General features: G+C 41.4%; 1 protein-coding gene across 1 annotated transcript in view; it reads right to left on the reverse strand.

Annotated features, from left to right (window-relative positions):
* The window catches only part of LOC109484140 (high affinity cationic amino acid transporter 1-like), a 17242-nt gene that overhangs the window by 6700 nt on the left and 1398 nt on the right, over positions 1-9144 (reverse strand). The gene's annotated exons all lie outside the window — the stretch shown is intronic.

A 9144-nucleotide genomic window follows, 5' to 3' on the forward strand; every position in this document is an offset into this window, starting at 1 on the left:
AATGGGATATAATGGAATATCATTGGCGTCTGCTGCACACGTAGCAATAGTTTGGTTCAATGATTAAAACCATACCATACCACACAATACTGTACCGTACCATATTGAATTGTCTGGTAGATGATTCTGTGCACGCACGAGTAAAGTGGGAAACTAAGTCAATCGTAAAGAGAGAATATATAACGGTGACCGCAGAGTCATGTGGAATATGACTGTCGTTTGTTGTACCGTACCATATTGCAATTTCGGCCGCACGGAAGCATAGAGACGTAATAACTCAAATGGTTTAGAGGGAGCCAGGAGATTATGGATGTAGGTTTTAGGTATTCTGTGGTAAACCTGCAAAGCTGACTCAGATTGTAAAATAGTACTGAGCTATTTCAGCAAGAAGTGACATCATCATCATGTAGTTTTCGAAGCATGCTTATTGATCGGAGACAGATTATCAACTTTTTTCATTTTGGTGTAAATTGCTCCCCTTGGGCAATTCAAAAATCACCAGCACATAAACATGTAAAATCGTTAGTAGATAGTGGGAGATAGCGACGTAACAAAAAACAAAATTGCATATAAGAGCACACAAATTAATGTCAATAGTATCTTGCATGTGACAGCAACGTGTATATCATACAAACAATGAATTCATTGAAATAGAGGCCGCCTATACTTATATTACCCTGTAATATAAACTGTGCTTTATCCAGAACCATGCTCAGGCACGGCTCTGGATAGCCATTGTGTATCGAGAACCGTGTCTGGGACAAATCTACGTTCTTCAATAATACAGGGATACTATCCAGAACCGTGCCTGATCCTAACCGTAACCCTAACCCCAAGCGCACAACTAGATTGGCACGGTTCTGGACACAATACAACCTGTCCCGATACGGTACAAAATGGCACCGTTATGGCACATTGGATCAAATACTTGTTATCGATACATGTCCCCGATGAGTGTCTAGTGTGCTGGAACCAGTCATAACGGCCACAGAACCTCGTAATCGCACAGCAGAGACTTTCTAATGACGTCTGTGTGAAAGTTTGGCGCGCTAACTGCCGGCCCGGTGCGCTTTCAGCTGGAACCGACAGAAATAGGCTTGGTTCCCCCTGCGGTAACACCCCGCACATACCCTGATATTACAGTCATCAATAACCGCGTCAGGCGCTCCTCAGGGTACCAGACACCCGGCAGCACCGGGCGAACGGGCAATCTGAGCAGAGTGAGCAGTAATTGCGCTCCTATAGAGCACTTAAAGTGCACTTAAAGGTGACGTCTCATCAACGTTACTCGCTGCTGTTAAGTGTTAAAAGTTTTGGCAGTTGTATTAGCGTTGCAATTTTTATAAACTTGAATGAGGAGTGCTACCTATCTCTGATGCCCATGGCATTGCCGTTACACTGGTCATCAGTAAACAGTAATGGGGCTCGCATAGAGTACTTAAAGTGCACTTAAAGGTGACGTCTCATCAAAGTAACTTGCGGCTGTTAGTGTGCTGAAAGGTCTGGAGGTTGAGTAGCGTCACAATTTTTAAAAACTTGAATGAGGACTGCTATCTATCTCTGATGCCCATGGCATTGTCGTTACACTGGTCATCAGTAAACAGTAATGGGGCTCGCATAGAGCACTTAAAGTGTACTTAAAGGTGACTTCTCGTCAAAGTAACTTGCGGCTGTTAATGTGCTGAAAGTTCTGGAGGTTAACATACTGCAAAAGCTTGGTGTTGTTTGAATCCGATAGAAATAAGAAGTGTCTCAACAGTCAATGAACTATCTCTGCAGTTCCATCAGGACTGCGCCTGTAACAATTAAACATAGATCACAGACCGTCTGGGCGTGCCGGCACGTCGGCAGGTTACCGCAGGTTCCGCAGAATGACCCGGTCTGATTGGCTACATTGATTGTAACGGACTGCAGCAGTCAAGGTTCTAACGAAGTTGACTCTTCGTCCATGACCTTGGCAGTAATCCCGACCCTCCTCAATCGTCATCCTCGAGCTCCCATGGCAGGGGCAGCGGCTCCGAATTCCTTCTCCACCAGTAGGGGTGGAGAAGGAATTCGGAGCCGCTGCCCCTGCCATGGGAGGATGTCAATCGTGAGTGTTTCCAGTAGCACGCAACTCGTGTGGCTCCCGGGTGATGTTTGGCTACATGCCTCGCACGTCTGCGCTGACGTACGAGCTATTTTCCTCTCTATTTTTCTCAAAGTTTCGCCAGGAAGTAAAGGCGTCCAAGTGCGTAATTGCGCTGGCGTCAGATTTATTTGTGACGTTATAAGCAACGGTGTCGACGTCAGTGCTTTTAATTCATTGGTTGGTTTATACATGTATTCATCTGAATGATTCAAACAAAAACCATTAGAATCACATTCTGTCACAAATTTATACTTTCATTTTGGATCTTTTATTATATATCAGAAAACATGTATCCATTTTTCAGCAATACTTTATGTTGAATCTGTAATATTCTGTAAATATCATTCTTAAAGTGTTAGACCTAGTACTGATAGAGATGGTTTGGCACTTTTATTGGGAAACTTCAATATCAATTTATCTCCTTCAATTACTGAGATCAAAGATCAACTAAAATGAAAATCTCACATCGATTATTATTATTATATTAGACATATCTATATTAATGTATGCTGGAACTCAGCATATTTTTCACAGTAGAACGCTTGACAGATCTTGCAGAATAGCTGGATTCCTAGGATCCTTATCTTTAGGAAACTAAATCGGTTACACGGAGACTACATCGATGTCACGTAAACAGCCTAATCTTATTTGCGGCTCCTAATGTCATTTCCTCACTATAATTAGCATGGCTAATTTCAAGATTGATTATATCGAATTTTGAGCAGACAGAAGCTGAACATGTCTGGACCTTACGTGTATAAAGGTAACTTATCCAGGAATATGATATATACAAGATTTTATTATACGTTTCTGTTACTATACAGGGATCTTCATCGGTGAAGATCAATAGAAACGTCCAATAAACCTTGTATCAATCCAGTTGTTCAGCTTTATCAAGATCTATGTATGCATGGGTCCTGTTTCAACTATATGGTACCATATGGATGATATATATTGATGATATATTCTCTATTTGAATTGATATTTGGGCATGGTGGCGTTTGATGTAGATGTAGCGCACCACCTTGACAGGCGCGCAGAGACAGCTGGTTACATGACACATCAAATGACTTGTCACACCACAAGACTGGCATATCTGCAAGCTGTGTTCAATGATCAGGAAATAATGGGCTTTGACAGCATGTTGATGACGAGTAGCTGAACGCTATAAAAGTTTAATGGGAGAATGAATTTTCATGAAGCTATTTTTGTGGGATGACGAAATTGAACATATTGTTCAGACAGGCTTTTAGTGTTAAGCAAGATATAGTGTCACAAATATGCTACAGAACGGCGTAGGGTAAACGTTAACATGCATATAGGTATATAAATGGTGATGATGGTGGTAAAATGTATACTTACAGTTTCTTTCTGACATATCTATTTATTTTTCTCCATCTATATTCAACTATATCTATTTATCTATTTAGCTTTGCTATCCTTCTATATAGATATATAGATAATTCCTGGTAGAAACATTAACAGTAACAGGTTCTTTATCAGAAATTCTGTTGACATATCTAGCATTCCCAAATATTTGGGCTATCTGATATTCGACTACTCAAAAGACAAATACGAGCTACAAACTTTCAAACAAAGTTTCATTATTGCCGAACGAATCGATGCCGTTTGTATTCAGCGCAGCGACCGTGTCTTACAGCAAATATAAAATGCGACACCGGATTAAGACTTTGAGCGGAGAGATGCGCATCAGTGCCGAATATGCACGCTGTGGGCCAATATCATACATGACAAATGATGCGGAAGCGAATAATGAGCCTCAACAAGGCGATATTCTGACGCGCCTCTCCGGCTGAGCACGGTGCTGACAACCCCGCCGGGTTCCGGAGGTGCTGACAAATTTCCTGGGTTATTTCCCGTCGGCGCCGCCCCGCAGTTCTCACCTCCGTGTATTGTAATAGATTTTATAAAGGCCAATATGCGCATATCATTAGTTAATTCCTGTAGGGAAGGGTTGTGAAGGATGAACGCGTTTGTTTGGTGGTTAACGTTGGTCTCAAACAACCCAGGCTGAATGGCAATGGGACGAGATACCGGCAGCAGCACCAGCAGTGACGTTGTACATGTGCTTGTCAATGGTTAAGTGGAATTTCACATCAAACAGTTCAAATTCCTGTTTCAAAGGCCTTCTACAGCAACAGTTTCTTTCCACATACTGCGTCCCTCTCGAATATGCGAAACCGTGTATTGTAATAGATTTTACAAAGGCCAATATGCGCATATCATTAGGTAAGTCCTGCAGGGAAGAGTCATAAAGGATGAACGAGTTTGTTTGGCAGTTCAACTCACGCAGCACTCGTCAAGCTTAACGGCAATGCGATGATATTCGCGGCAGAAACAGCGTTGTACATGTGCTTGTCACTGGTTGAATGGAAGTAGAAATCTGCTAGAATCACATGCGACTAAGGGAAAATGATGTTTCCTTCCTCGGAGGTATTACTTTCTTTTCCTTTGCGGTTGCTTTGCCTAAAAAACTCCAATAACCCTCGTCAAGATGAATGAATGAACTTTATTGTTCGACAGTAGTACATGGTACAATGTATGACAACGTAATCAATACAATCAAGTCTATTCTAAGAGACTACTAGTATGCCATGCATCCCGGCAGCAGCTAGCGACGGTGTACATATAATTGTCAATGACAATGGTTAATATAAATGGAAGATTTTATATATGAAACTAAAAAAGGGAAACACTTCTGAATGAGATGTACATTTTGACTAATTCATGGAAATCTACGACCTACTAAGAATACGGTATACAGAATCTGCTCTGAAACATACTAATGACACAAACTTGTACAATATTCCATAAACAGGACTGCAACCTCTATAGACTACCAAAACGAATCGAAGAATTTAGATGTAGGAGTTGTAACTTTCGGAAGCAATCTAACGTTAACAACTCCGACAGCAATTTAGGCAGCAGTAACGACTTGGATGACGGAGGTCCCAAATGGACTTAGAATGATGCCGGGTAATGAATCGGGGGCTGCCTGGAATTGGATCGTAAACGAGGGATGAATCTGGTGATTGGGACTGGTTAGCAGAAGGAGGAAAACAGAAACATGGAAATCATAGATTCATTACGTTACCAATAAGCTCACAGTAGCACGGGGTTAGTGGCTCATCAAGGATTTTCGTCGAAAATTCTGATCCAGTTCAACAAGAGCAAGTTATAAGTTGTCAGATATGTGCTTTAAACAGAAAGGTTTACATTGCCTATGGTTCCTAGCTTGGCAAGAATAGATGAAATTTTACATGGCAAGTCGTATACATCTGCTTGCATACGCACACAACAAACTCTTGTTCAGCGAAACTTTAAGTTCATTATATTCAAAAAGCGTTTCACTCAAGTAATGCAAAGGCGAAGATAACTGCCTGACTCAAGTCATTTGCCGATTATTTTTCATGCGTTCTGCACTTATATATCAAAATCCATGGGTTATCTGACTATCAGGTTCAACAAGTTACGACTACATGTTTTTATCGCAATAACGATTTGTCGTATCGCGGAATCTGGCCTCCCTACGTGACCCTGAACTTGTGACTGACAGATTGACATATGACAGTAATTAGAGCACCAAGCGCTGCTAAGCCCAGGGATTTGCGTCCTACTCCCATTAAAAATCGATTTTACCGTACTTTTACAGTGTTACGAATGTAATGATCAATGCACACTGTGAATACATAGATACTCGTATGAAAACTTTTCTCAGTTTTGATATGTATTTTTGCGCATGCATAAATATAATGCATTTACAAATACATAAGAATATGCATGCCTTCAAAAAACTGACGATAATACTGACACCTATGTTCATATGCATATACATATGTCAACGTATTGAATTCTTGACATAATGATTGTTATGTATTCGTCACAACACATTCAATAGCATAAGCTCACGTCTTGCAAGTCTCTACTGACATCAGCCTATCTTTAATTCCAGTGTAGCCGCGTTTTTAATTTGCTTTCTGTTCTCTTGCTGTTAATTTCCCTGCCGAAATGTGTCTCTGGCTTGCACGCCGCGGGCCCTACTGCCTGTTTACTGTGCACAGACACGTACACACCTATTGGAAACTAGCACTAAATGAGTTCCCTCTGGAACTTATTCAGTCAATACACAGTTTTATTTCATCTGTAACGGATCCCAAGCCGATATATCTTCCTGTGAAGAATTGTTTTCTCGTGGATTTCCCGCGGCAAATGCCTGGTACAAATGAAGTTAATCTATCTAAGGAATACTCAGCTCATCTTACATTGCTTGTCTTTTGATACACGGTTACAAACGAATAGGTTTGAATAGATATTACTTTACTTTTTATCAATAACTGTCTAAAGAATATTTGCACTATTAGCATTTTATTTGAACGATACTTCATATATGATGAATAGCTGAATCGAAATGACATACAATATTGGAACAAAGAATGTGAGGTGTGTATACTGTTGAACGATAAACACTTATCGCCCAAATGGAATGTTCACATTGTTTTGTAACCTTCAATACGTATGCGCATACCTAGCCAGTTATCATTGTCACAGAACATCAACATCTCAGAAGAATATGAATATGGCATTGATAGCTACAGCCGGACGTCGGAGGGTGTTTATTCTTCATCATTATTCTCTTGCAACAGATGTGGACTTCCTCGACAGCTTCAGAAGGGTATGTCAGAGGCTTTTCGAAAGAGCAGACGCCTCCAGAGACAGTCAGCTAATTGCAAATGTGCACCTAATCTCTCATTATCTTAGGAGATGAAGGGATGCATCAGCAAATCCAGGGAGCAGTGACATCTGTCACTCGGATGCAACAACTTCACTAGCCTGGTATCCAGTCTTTCGTGGTTAGGGCGGGGCTGCAGGAGCTTTTCGCTGCTCTACTCAGCTAGCCTCCCCGGTAGGCTCTGAACAACAGAAGTTTAATTAGCCGGTCAAGTCCTGGCGTGCAAAACTCTCTTAACGTTGCAAAGCTCCTACAGGCGACTACGGCCAGTAGAGCTGGGCGGGGGAAAACTATCAGAGCCCCGGAGACAGCCTGCCCAACCACGATAGGCTGGATACCAGGCAGGGATTACATACTTTTCAGGCGTCAAGCTTGTAACAATGCAGAGATGCACTTTTGACTTATTGACTGCATGTCTGTACAGCTACGTGGCGCACTGCAAATACGGCTGTCTACGATACATCGCGGAGAAAATTGCAGCGACCTGACCCACGCTGTTAAATGTAAATCAATGATGGATCCTGCTGCGTTTGGCAATTGTTTCAATCCCGCGTGGACACTAAACATACCGATATGCATCTCTGATAGCATCAATATTGAACGGAATGTGTCACTGCAAGGCTTTTTGATCGAACTTTGAAGATACGTCGACCATGTAGGAATGTAAAGAAAACGTTTGATGATCAATTGTTTCTCACTATGACAAGACCTCTCCACTAAATCAACTATTTTTGTTACTGTACTTAAATAGCCTCTACCAGGCTTCGGGAGTGGCAAACTGTACTCCCTAGCGGACCATATTATCTGTCTATTTGGCTAATTTCTACTCTTTCCAGGCGCTTCCTGAAGCATATTGTAGAGGCTAACACTTTAAGTCAAATCGTCAGTTCTGATAGTTCTACGCATACACGGGGAGAGATTATAAAAGAAATCAGGAAAACAGTAACGTTACAAATTTATGCCCACAATTACTTCCAAGAAAGAACAACAAATACTCCCTGAGGCAATATATCAGAAATAATTGGGACGTTTTATAGCCCCACACGCTCAATGTTCATCCCATGACAAACGCACCTAAATCCCGAACAGGAAAGGCTGTAGTGGGGAGGGAAATACTTTAATCTTAACATACATCTCGGAGAGCTTCTTTCAGTTGGGAGCTTCTCTGTGCTGCGGTGAAGATTTTATCATTCAGCAAACTTCACCCCAGACGACGCCACTAAAATGTCTGCATATGAATAATTCTTTTTGACTATTATGACTTATATGAAAGAGCTGTACATAGCTCTGTATAGGGCTGATATTAATCATGATATTACCATGGTCAATATCGACTAAAGGAGGCCATGTATACTGCACATATAGCGCAGGTGTTTTGAGACTTTTATTTAAAAAGATTTAATATTGTAACTGGTTATCACTCTCAAGAGTGATAAAACTGGCTACGCTGATTTTAATTTCGATCACGAACTGAGGAAATCGAAGCCTTATTTGGAATTAATTTAGTAAAACCTTAATTTAAATTAATACATTAAGAGGAAACACTTAATGTGGCAATATTTTGGTTTGTAGATTTTGTTTATGTGACGTTAATATTAGTTCCAGCCCTTGCGAATACCGTAGGCTTTTTAGATGATCTTCAAAATGAATTATTGCATTCTAGTGCAATACAAGACATATATCCAATGGAAAAATGATTTATTCATACTACATAATTATTTATCGATGACCAGCGGTAACATCACTGATGACGATGAAAGGTAATGATTATCAGATGATTGAGTGCGGAGGTGGAAGTCAGATAATATCTCAATCCAAACTGTGGTGAGGTAGTTTATAACGTGCGAACCGTCACGTCCAAAGTCATGGCGTGTTACCATCTCTATTGTTCACCAGGTGCGAAACAAAAGACGTGACAATGGGGTATTGTCTAGTCTGGATGCCACACTCACAGCACGCTAGGCCCAGAGTTATAGCCAGGGTCTAACTGAGGGGGACTGTGGTATAATTTCCTTGGGATGCATATTGGCCCTGGAGCCGAGGAACTTGCTTATGTAGACCATGGAAACAGTCTGCCTGTCTGGCCTAACTGAGGGGGCTGTGGTATAATTTCCTTGGGTGCATATTGGCCCTGGAGCCAAGGAACTTGCTTATGTAGACCATGGAAACAGTCTGGCCTAACTGAGGGGGGGGGGCTGGTGGTAGTAATTTCCTTGAGGCATGTTGGCCCTGGAGCCGAGGAGCTAACCTGTGTAGGACCTGG

Source organism: Branchiostoma belcheri, unplaced genomic scaffold (genome assembly GCF_001625305.1).
Source record: "Branchiostoma belcheri isolate BF01 breed outbred unplaced genomic scaffold, Haploidv18h27 scaffold69, whole genome shotgun sequence".
Taxonomy (NCBI): domain Eukaryota; kingdom Metazoa; phylum Chordata; class Leptocardii; order Amphioxiformes; family Branchiostomatidae; genus Branchiostoma; species Branchiostoma belcheri.